This window comes from Anolis sagrei, chromosome 1 (genome assembly GCF_037176765.1).
Source record: "Anolis sagrei isolate rAnoSag1 chromosome 1, rAnoSag1.mat, whole genome shotgun sequence".
NCBI lineage: Eukaryota > Metazoa > Chordata > Lepidosauria > Squamata > Dactyloidae > Anolis > Anolis sagrei.
This window is the reverse complement of record NC_090021.1, coordinates 343884485-343896013: the sequence shown is the minus strand read 5'-3', so window position 1 is coordinate 343896013 and position 11529 is coordinate 343884485.

Sequence of the window (11529 nt, the reverse complement as noted above, 5' to 3'; positions counted from 1 at the left end):
ATTGGAAGGAAAAAGGAAGAGGGGCCGACCAAGGGCAAGGTGGATGGATGGTATCCTCGAAGTGACTGGCTTGTCTCTGAAGGTGCTGGGGGAGGCCAACAAGAAGCTCTGGCCTGGGCCGGTCCATGAGGTCACGAAGAGTTGGAAGCAACTGAACAAATAAACAACAACAACAACAACAACAGCATGTGACAGAACATGAAGCGGCAATGGCTGTGAGGGGTGTGAGAAGGCAGCCAACCAAATCAACAGCTCTTGTGAGCCACTTTGCATCTCCAGATTGGACTACTGTAATGCACTCTACGTGGGGCTGCCCTTGAAAATGGCCCGGAAATTTCAATTGGTTCAACGGGCGGCTGCCAGGTTGTTAACTGGTGCTCCTTACAGGAAGAGGTCAACCCTCCTGTTTAAGGAGCTCCACTGGCTGCCATTCATTTTCCGGGCCCAATTCAAGGTGCAGGTGCTTACCTACAAAGCCCTGAACGGTTTGGGACCCGCCTACCTGCGTGACCGCATCTCCGTATATGAACCCACATGATCCCTTCGATCATCTAGAGAGGCCCTGCTCTCGCTCCCACCTCCATTGCAGGCACGATTGGTGGTGACGAGGGAGAGGGCCTTCTCGGTGGTGGCCCCTTGACTCTGGAACTCACTTCCCAAGGACATCAGGCATGCCCCAACTCTGGCAGTCTTTAGGAGGAGCCTGAAAACATGGTTGTTCCAGTGTGCCTTCCCAGAATAAGGAAACTCCAAACAATATGCCCTCAAAATGCACTTTACTATGGATCTAGAAATGTCTGCACGCACATCCCTCTCTGAAAACTTTATCCTAGTTCACATTCATCTGTTCATGCTCAGCATTATCTTTAAATTTTAATTATTACATCTGGCCTAGCCATAGGTTTTAACTATTGTTGTGTTATTGTTAATGTTTATTGCTTTTTTGTTATGAGTTTTATTTTATTGTTTTGTATTATTTGTTGTTATTGCTTTTTTATTGATGTATTTGTGGGCTCGGCCTCATGAAAGCCGCACCGAGTCCCTTGGGAGATGGTAGCAGGGTATAAATAAAGTATTTATTTATACCCTGAGAGGAGATTCCATCTGAACATTAGGAAGAACTTCCTGACTGTGAGAGCCGTTCAGCAGTGGAACTCTCTGCCCCAGAGGGAGTGTGGTGGAGGCTCCTTCTTTGGAAGCTTTTAAACAGAGGCTGGATGGCCATCTGTCAGGGGTGATTTGAATGCAATATTCCTGCTTCTTGGCAGAATGGGGTTGGATTGGATGGCCCATGAGGTCTCTTCCAACTCTTTGATTCTATGATTCTATGATTCTATTATTATTATTATTATTATTATTATTATTATTATTATTATTATCTCCTTAATAATAATAATAATAATAATAATAATAATAATAATAATAACTTTATTTTTGTTCCCTGCCTCCATCAACCCAAAGGGACTCAGGGTGGCTTACATGGGGCGAAGCCCTATCAACGTAATTAAAAACATAACACAATATAATACAATACAAAATACAACAACAACATCATATATATATTGGTTAAATGGACGAACCCAGAGGGTGATTCTCACCAATGCTTCCTCTTCACCTTGGAAAGAAGTGACAAGTGGAGTGCCTCAGGGTCCGTCCTGGGACCGGTCCTGATCAGGATCTTGATTAATGACTTAGATGAAGGGCTAGAAGGCATGATCATCAAGTTTGCAGACGACACCAAATTGGGAGGGAGAGCCAAGACTCCAGAGGACAGGAGCAGGACTCAAAGGGATCTTGACAGATGAGAGAGATGAAGGGCCAAAACTAACAAAATGAAGTTCAACGGGGACAAATGTAAGAGACTCCACTTAGGCAGAAAAAAACGAAATGCAAAGATACGGAATGGGGGACGATGAGGCCTGGCTCGAGAGCAGGACGTGTGAAAAAGATCTTGGAGTCCTCGTAGACAACAAGTTAAACATGAGCCAGGAATGTGATGTGGCGGTAAAAAAAGCACAGAATTGGGCACAATATCCCAGGTGTGGTCTAACCAGAGCAGAATAGAGGGGTAGCATTACTTCCCTGGACCTAGACATTAGGCTCTTCTTGATGTAGGACAAAATCCCATTGGCTTTTTTTGCCACCACATCACATTCCTGGCTCATGTTTACCTTCCTCCCCACGAGGACTCCAAGATCTTTTTCACACGTACTGCTCTCGAGCCAGGCCTTGTCCCCCATTCTATATCTTTGCATTTTGTTTTTCCTGCCAAAGTGGAGTATCTTGCATTTGTCACTGTTGAACTTCATTTTGTTAGTTTTGGCTCATCATCTCTCTAATCTCTCTAGATCCCTTTGAATCCTGCTCCTGTCCTCTGGAGTCTTGGCTCTCCCAATTTGGTCCCGTCTGCCAACTTGATGATCCTGCCTTCTAGCCCTTCATCTAAGTCATTAATAAAGATCTTGATCAGGACCGGGCCCAGGACGGAACCCTGTGGCACTCCACTTGTCACTTCTCTCCAGGATGAAGAGGAGGAAGCCTTGGGGAGAATCACCCTCGGGGTTTGTCCATTTAACCAAATCCAGATCTACCTCACCGTAGTTTTGCCTCACCCACATTGGACTCGTTTCCTTGCCAGAAGGTCATGGGGGACCTTGTCAAAGAAGGCCTTCCTCAAATCCAGGTACGCTACATCCACGGCATTCCCTGCATCTACCTAGCTTGTAACTCTATTGAAAAAAGAGATTTATTTATTTATTTATTTATAGCTTTTCTATACCGGCCTTCTCAACCTCGACGAGGGACTCAGGTCAGATTAGTCTGGCATGATTTGTTTTTGATAAATCCATGTTGACTATTAACGATGACCACATTTGTTTCTAAGTGTTTGCAGACCGCTTCCTTAACAATCTTTTCCAGAATCTTGCCCGGTATCGACGTGAGGCTGACCGGACATTGGTCATTGTTTGGGTCATCCTTTTTTCCCTTCTTGAAGATTGGGACCACATTGGCCCTCCTCCAATCTGCTGGAACTTCTCCCGTTCTCCAAGAACTCTCAAAGATGGTTGCCAATGGTTCCGAAATGACTTCCGCTAGTTCCTTCAATACTCTGGGGTGTAGTTGATCTGGCCCTGAAAGGGGACTTGCACTCATTTAGAGCGGCCAGGTATTCCTGGACGACTTGTTTCCCAATTTGGGGTTGGATGTCCTCTAATCCCTCATCCACTCCATCTTGCTGAGGTTGAAGGTAAAGGTAAAGGTAGTCCCCTGACATTAAGTCCAGTCATGTCTGACTCTGGGGTGTGGTGCTCATCTCCATTTCTAAGCCGAAGAGCCGGCGTTGTCCGTAGACACCTCCAAGGTCATGTGGCCGGCATGACTGCATGGAGCGCTGTTACCTTCCCGCCGGAGCGGTACCTATTGATCTACTCACATTTGCATGTTTTCGAACTGCTAGGTTGGCAGAAGCTAGGGCTGACAGCGGAAGCTCACGCCGCTCCCCGGAATCGAACCTGTGACCTTTCGATCAACAAGCTCAGCAGCTCAGTGCTTTAACCCACTGCGCCACCGGGGGCTCTGAGGTACAAAGGTTGAAGATGACCTTCTTTTTGTGAGAAGACCGAGGCAAAGAAGGCATTAAGTAGTTCTGCCTTTTCCCTGTCCCCTGTCAGCATTGCCCCATCTTCTCCTCGAAGAGGCCCGATTGCCTCCTTGTTTTTCCTTTTTCTACTGATATAAGAAAGGAAGCCCTTTTTATTGTTTTTAATGTCCCTGGCAAGCCTGAGCTCATTTTGTGCTTTAGCCTTGCGGACCTTTTCCCTACAGGTGTTGGCTATTTGTTTGAATTCTTCTTTGGTGATTTCTCCCTTTTTCCACTTCTTGTGCATGTCTCTTTTGTGTCTTAGCACAGTTAGAAGTTCTTTGGACATCCATTCTGGCTTCTTTGCACTTGTCCTATTTTTTCTCTTTGTTGGCACGGTTTGCAATTGTGCCTAGAGTATTTCACTCTTGAGAAATTCCCATCCATCCATAACTCTCTTATCTTTTAGTATCTGTGTCCACGGAATGCTGCTCAGCGTTTCCTTCATTTTTTGGAAATCGGCTCTCCTAAAGTCCAAAATGCGGGTTTGACTTGTCTTAGTTTCGGCCTTCCTTTGTACCTCAAATTGCAGGAGCACATGGTCACTTGCCCCTAAGGATCCTACTACTTCAACCGCATTGATCAGGTCCTCCGCATTTGTTAGGATGAGATCAAGAGTAGCCAATCCCCTTGCTGCCTCTTCTATATTCTAGACCATGAAATTGTCTGCAAGGCATGCGAGAATTTGTTGGACTTTGTACTCTTGGCCGAGTTTGTTTTCCAGCAAATATTGGGATAGTTGAAATCACCCATGACTACTACATCTCTTCTCTGTGCCTGTTTGGTCAACTGTTGGCAGAAGACTTCATCAAGTTCTTCCTCCTGGCTTGGAGGTCTGTAGTAGACGCCTACAACGAGATCTTTTTGAGTCCCAGTTCCCTTGATTCTTATCCAGATGCTTTCAAGCTGGTTTCCCGGATTGCTGTCTGGAATCTCTTCTGCAGCATGAGTTTTTGACATATAAGGCTACTCCGCCTCCTCTCCCCTTTGTTCGGTTTGTGTGAAAGAGGTTATAGCCCTCGATATCTACATTCCAGCGATAGGAGTCATCCCACCAGGTTTCAGTGATTCCTATGATATCATATTTGTAGTGTTGTCACAAATGATTTTCGAGCTCTTGGAACAAAGCTAAAACAATCTAATGTACAGGTGGTCTTTTCATCCCTCCTCCCACTTGTAAGACACGGTCCTACAAGGGCCAGGAAAATAGTACAGGTCAATGACTGGCTTAGAAAATGGTGTCAGGAGGAATGCTTTGGCTTCCTCGACCATGGTCTGCTTTTCCAGGAGGATGGCCTACTGGCAAGGGATGGGGTACATCTCACACAAGTAGGAAAACACCTTTTTGCTCACAGACTCGCAAACCTCATTAGGTGCACTTTAAACTAGGCCCACTGGGGGAGGGGGACAACAGCCTTGTGAACACTACTTTACCCACAATGTCAGGGAACTGCCAGAAGGCTGAACAGAGGTCTGCACAAACACAACGAGGACCAAGTACCAAAAGAACTATAATCCCAATTAAACAGCTCAAGGGAAGATCCCAGGGGCTCACATGTCTTTACACTAATGCACAGAGCATGGGAAATAAACAAGACGAACTCCAACTTTTAGCACAACACCACAAATATGATATCATAGGCATCACTGAAGCCATAACAATAACAATAAGCCGTAACAATAACAATAATAGGTGAGCTGCTCCACTGACAAGCTCCAATATAAATACAGAAACCTCGGTGTCCCAATGGTGAAGGAAATGTCATTTTATACATTTTTAGAAACACTATATAGGACCATAGGTTCAGACCAAAGTATAGCCAAAGTATAAGCCAAGTGCATCCAAGTGTGTTGGGGGTCACTTGAAGAAGATTTGAAGTTCCAGTTGATTCCATGTTCTGTTGTTGTCACCTGTTGTATTAGAAAGCCAATCAGAAATGGATTAGGTAAGTTGACCAATTGAATGGACAATGTGTTAACACCAATCAAAATGTGCTTTTTGGATTCCTGTAAAACACTAAAAGATCACGACTCCATCTTGTGGGTGTGGCAGTATTATCATCCCTAGGGCATATCTGCCACCATTTGCTTTGGCCAGCAAATAAAGCTATCTTCAGAGAGGTTCAAATCGACAGAAAAAGCAGTTCAATTCACACTAATGTTATGTAGTAATTACTAGGAATGGTTAGGTCCACTCGGAATCTTCGTTATTTGGAATAAAGCCAGAATAATTACCTTTTTGAAGCAAGTTTGAACTTTTTTAGGAAAGTTTTTTAGTCCCTTTGCCCTTCCAAAGCTTTTTCCGCAATTTTTGTTACAAATCAGGGAGCGAGTCGGAAATTATTCAGCTTTTCCTCGCTTATGGTCCCTGGCCTCGGCTCAAGCCAGAGAAGCCAGTTATAAACCAGAGAACAATGAATTTGCTCAGTCTGCTTTTCCTGCTTCTGGCTCAAGCCAGAGAAGCCAGTTTAAACCAGAGAAGAATGAATCTCCTCCATTTGCTTTTCCCACTTCTGGTTCAAGCCAGAGAAGCCAGTTTTAAACCAGAGAAGAATGAATCTCCTCCATTTGCTTTTCCCACTTCTGGTTCAAGCCAGAGAAGCCAAGTTTAAAGCAAGAAAAGCCAGTTATAAACCAGGAAAGGATGAATTTGCTCTGCTTGCTTTTCTCCACTTCTGGCTCAAGCCTGAGAAGCCAGTTTTAAAGCCAAAGAAGGATGAATTTGCTCTGTTTGCTTTTCCCGCTTCTGTCAACCAGAGAAGCCAGTTTTAAACCAGAGAAGAATGATTCTCCTCTGTTTGCTTTTCCTGCTTCTGGCTCAAGCCAGAGAAGCCTATTTTAAAGCCAGAGAAGGATGAATTTACTTCCTTTGCCTTTACCGCTTCTGGCTCAAGCCAGAGAAGCCGGTTTTAAAGCCAGAGAAGCCAGTTTTAAACCGGAGAAGGAAGGAATTTCCTCCGCTTGCTTTCCCCCACTCCTGGAGTAAAACAACTACTTTCAAAGTAAAGACCACCCAATGAAACAGGAAATAACACTTTCAAACCATTAACGAAAGGATTCAGAAGTCTTGGGAGTTTTGAAAACTTTTGAATATTTTTTTCTGTGAAAATCGGAATTGATTTTAGAATCGAACCACCAGCACCCCCTACATCCGAAATGAGTTTTGAACCATTTCTTTTGGATCAAACAAGCCTATTTATTTATTTATTTATTTGGGGTTCTTTTACCCCGCCCTTCTCACCCCGAAGGGGACTCAGGGCGGCTTACAGTAGCAAAGGCACAATTTGATGCCTGCAACATAAAACAAGTATACACAAAATTACATCAAATCACAATTAACAACAATTCATACATAAATTCATACATTATTCCCATAAAATCAATAAAATCAATAAAAACCCCATACAAACCCAATTTCTCCTTTTACATGGTCAGCGTTTGCTCATTCATAGTTCTAGTTTCCTGTTCCACTTCATCAGTCCTGCTGGTCTTACTCGCCTGAATGTCTGCTTTAATTGCTGGAGTGCCCAAAGGCCTGGTCCCACAACCACGTCTTCGCCCTCCTCCTAAAGGCGAGGAGGGATGATGCTGCCCTGATTTCCCCGGGGAGTGAGTTCCACAGGTGAGGAGCCACCACTAAGAAAGCCCTGCTCCTCGTCCCCACCAGCCTCACTTGTGAGAGTGGCGGGGTCGAGAGCAGGGCCCCCCCAGATGAGCCTAGTAATTACTATATTCATGAATTTAGCACCAAAACATCACAATACATAGAAACAGCTGAGGATTGGGGGGGGGGAGACTGCATTGGATAATACAGAACATTGGATGAGCGAAGGTTGGATAAGCGATTCTATACTGTACTTCTTTCACTCTTTAGAAGCCTGGCTCTCCCCACCTCACACAAAAGGACTCATCTCAGGCTGAAGGTTGGGCAGACCCAGGCTCCTCAAGAGGGGAGACATGGAAGAACAGAGAGGAGCAAGACCAAGAATGGAGATTAGTGAGAATAACAACCCCGGGCAAAAGTAAGTACTGGAGAGAAGATAAGAAATTAGAGAAGAATGAAGCAAGAGAGGAATGAAAACCAACAGGATTTCACAAGAGAAAGACTTGGTGCAGGGCAAGGGAAACAATTAGGGAAAAGGTCCGCAAGGCTAAAGCACAAAACGAGCTCAGGCTTGCCAGGGACATTACAAACCATAAAAAGGGATTCTTTTCTTATGTCAGTCGAAAAAGGAAAAACAAGGAGGTGATAGGGCCTCTTCGAGGAGAAGATGGGGCAATGCTGACAGGGGATGATAGGGAAAAGGCAGAACTACTTAATGCCTTCTTTGCCTCGGTCTTCTCACAAAAAGAAAGTAATCTTCCACCTCAGCAAGATGGAGTGGGTGAGGGATTAGAGGACATCCAACCCCAAATTGGGAAAGAAGTCGTCCAGGAATACCTTTCAGGGCCAGATCAACTACAACCAAGAATCATGGAGTCATAGAATCAAAGAGTTGGAGGAGACCTCCTGGGCCATCCAGTCCAACCCCATTCTGCCAAGAAGCAGGAATATTGCATTCAAATCACCCCTGACAGATGGCCATCCAGCCTCTGTTTCAAAGCGTCCAAAGAAGGAGCCTCCACCACACTCCGGGGCAGAGAGTTCCACTGCTGAACGACTCTCACAGTCAGGAAGTTCTTCCTCATGTTCAGATGGAATCTCCTCTCTTGGAGTTTGAAGCCATTGTTCCCATGTGTCCTAGTCTCCAGGGAAGCAGAAAGGAAGCTTGCTCCTTCCTCTCTGTGGCTTCCTCTCACATATTTATACATGGCTATCATGTCTCCTCTCAGCCTTCTCTTATTGGAAAGTGGAAGTAAGTTTTTTCTCTCACTGCGTTACAGGGCAGTCTCTAGTATTGACTTAGATGAAGGGACATTAAAAACAATAAAAAGGGCTTCTATTCTTATGTCAGTAGAAAAAGGAAAAACAAGGAGGCGATAGGACCTCTTCGAGGAGAAGATGGGGCAATGCTGTCAGAGGATGATAGGGAAAAGGCAGAACTACTTAATGCCTTCTTTGCCTCGGTCTTCTCACAAAAAGAAAGTCATCTTCAACCTCAGCAAGATAGAGTGGATGAGGGATTGGAGGACATCCAACCCCAAATTGGGAAACTAGTCGTCCAGGAATACCTGGCCGCTCTAAATGAGTTCAAGTCCCCTTTCAGGGCCAGATCAACTACACCCAAGAGTACTCAAGGAACTAGCGGAAGTCATCTCGGAACCATTGGCAACCATCTTTGAGAGTTCTTGGAGAACGGGAGAAGTTCCAGCAGATTGGAGGAGGGCCAATGTGGTCCCAATCTTCAAGAAGGGAAAAAAGGATGACCCAAACAATGACCAATGTCCGGTCAGCCTCACGTCGATATCAGATTGTTAAGGAAGAGGTCTGCAAACACTTAGAAACAAATGCGGTCATCGCTAATAGTCAACATGGATTGATCAAAAACAAGTCATGCCAGACTCATCTGATCTCTTTCTTCGATACAGCTACAAGCTGGGTAGATGCGGGGAATGCCATGGATGTGGCGTACCTGGATTTCAGGAAGGCCTTCTTCGACAAGGTCCCCCATGACCTTCTGGCAAGGAAACTAGTCCAATGTGGGCGAGGCAAAACTACGGAGAGGTGGATCTGTAATTGGTTCAATGGACGAATCCAGAGGGTGATTCTCCCCAAGGCTTCCTCCTCTTCATCCTGGAGAGAAGCGGAGACACCAGTATAATATTAAGATCTGCAATGACTAACTACCTGCTTGCTGGACTGTAATCAAAAGTTGCTAATGACAGCTGAAAAAGTAAACTCTAAGAAGAATTGGGACAGTGATAACAGAAATGTTTACAATGTTAAGAAGGAAGTCAACATAAGATCATCACCAATCAAGAAAAGTCAACACCTGGCCAGGAAACTGAGATGGATCCAGGATGGAAGACGTCTGTCATTAATTTACAACTTTGGGATGACATTAGCAGAATATTCCTATAAAAGACTCAGTCTAATAATGCTCAAAGTGTGGCAGACCTGAGGAGTCTGTTCCACCTTTTATGCTCTGCTCCATGAGAAGATGGTGTACCTATGGAGAGTGGCAGATTTGCACGAGAGCAGCCTGGTCACTTTGGGGCTTCTTTCTCAAGGGAAGAGGAAGAAGTGCACTTTTGGAATCTTGGATTTTGTGCAGGGAGTCAGGTTCTGTTGTGTAGAAAACAGAGATCTGGCCCTTGGCACTGTTCTTAGGGAAGGAAGTTTTGGCATTTTGAAGTTATGGCATTAATGAAGTGTTGGAACTCTACGTTGACAGGCTGCAGGAAAGCAGGGTCTGGCCTAAGAGGTGCTTCTCCAAGGAGGGAGAAAAGGATATGGTCATATTTGAATGTCTGAGGATTTATTTATTTTTTTGTCGTGTCAGGAGTGATGTTGTGCCTCAGGTTAAGATTCACCTTGCTTTCTCTGACAAAACCAGCCAAACTTGTGAGGTAGGAAGTTTATTGAAACAATCAAAGTATGAGCAGTAAAAAGATCAGTGGTGCAAGGTAAAAAATCCAATAAAATCCCTTTGAGTCCAAGCAGGAGACATGAAGCAAAGCAGCAGAATAAAAACCAGGAAGTAGCATAAGGTTACATGAAGCAGGCTGTTTCCAAGCCTCAAGCCCCCGAGCCGGAGCTAAAGCGAGCCATATCGCAACGTTGAAACTGACACCGGATCAATTCCAAGGCAGGTTACTTATACGTTACACATCAAAACAGCAAACATCAAACAAGCAGCTAACGAGCAGTTTTCCCACCAGATGAGCTCAACACTTCGCTGCAAGCCGTGAACTCCTTCTCACCACCTGGCCAGCATGACCTTGCTTCCCAGCAACTGACTTATCAGCTACATTCCATTCTCGTGAAGACACAGGCCTGTCTCTAGATTCATGAGAAAACTGCAAGCCCACATCTGCACTACTCTCATTCCCATCATGCTGGTGCTGAACCACAACAAGTGACTCCTGGTGTGAGAGAATTGGCTGTGTGCAAGGACGTTGCCCAGGGGACGCCTGGATGATTTGATGTTTTTATCATCCTTGTGGGAGACTTCTCTCATGTCCCCGCATGAGAAGCTGGAGCTGATAGAGGGAGCTCATCCGCCTCTCCCTGGATTCGAACCTGTGACCTGTTGTATGTCTGAGGATGAATGTGTGTGTACATGGGGTGTGAATGCTCAGTGAAAATGTAATTCCCTTTTGTCTGTTTGTTAGCCATGTAATTGTGAATCCAATGTAGTTGCATGTAAACGACTCCGGCCCTGTTTACCTCTCCGAATGTATTCTCCCCTATGAACCATCAAGATTATTAAGATTGTCTGGAGAGGCCCTGCTCTCGGTCCCACCGGCCTTGCAAGCACGTCTGGTGGGGACGGGGGACAGGGCCTTCTCGGTGGTGGCCCCTCGACTCTGGAACTCTCTCCCACTGGAGATCAGAACTGCCCCGTCTATTCTGACATTCAGGAAACAGGTGAAGACGTGGTTATGGAGACAGGCATTCGATGAGTGAGCCAACACCCTGAGATATGGATGGAGGATGATGAACATCAAATTTAGTGGGACGACTGACCATTGTATTTATTGAATGTAATTGCTGTTTTAATGTTTTAATGTTTTATTGCAGTATGAAGTACGATGTTTTATTGACTGTATGTATTTTTTTTGGGGGGGGGGGGTTGGAAACTGGTCTGAGTCCCTCAAGAGAGGCGAGAAAGTCGGTATATAAAACTTTTAAATAAATAAATAAATAAATAAATAAATGTAGTTGCATAGAATCCGTATGTCATAGAATCATAGAATCATAGAATCCTAGATTTGGAAGAGACTTC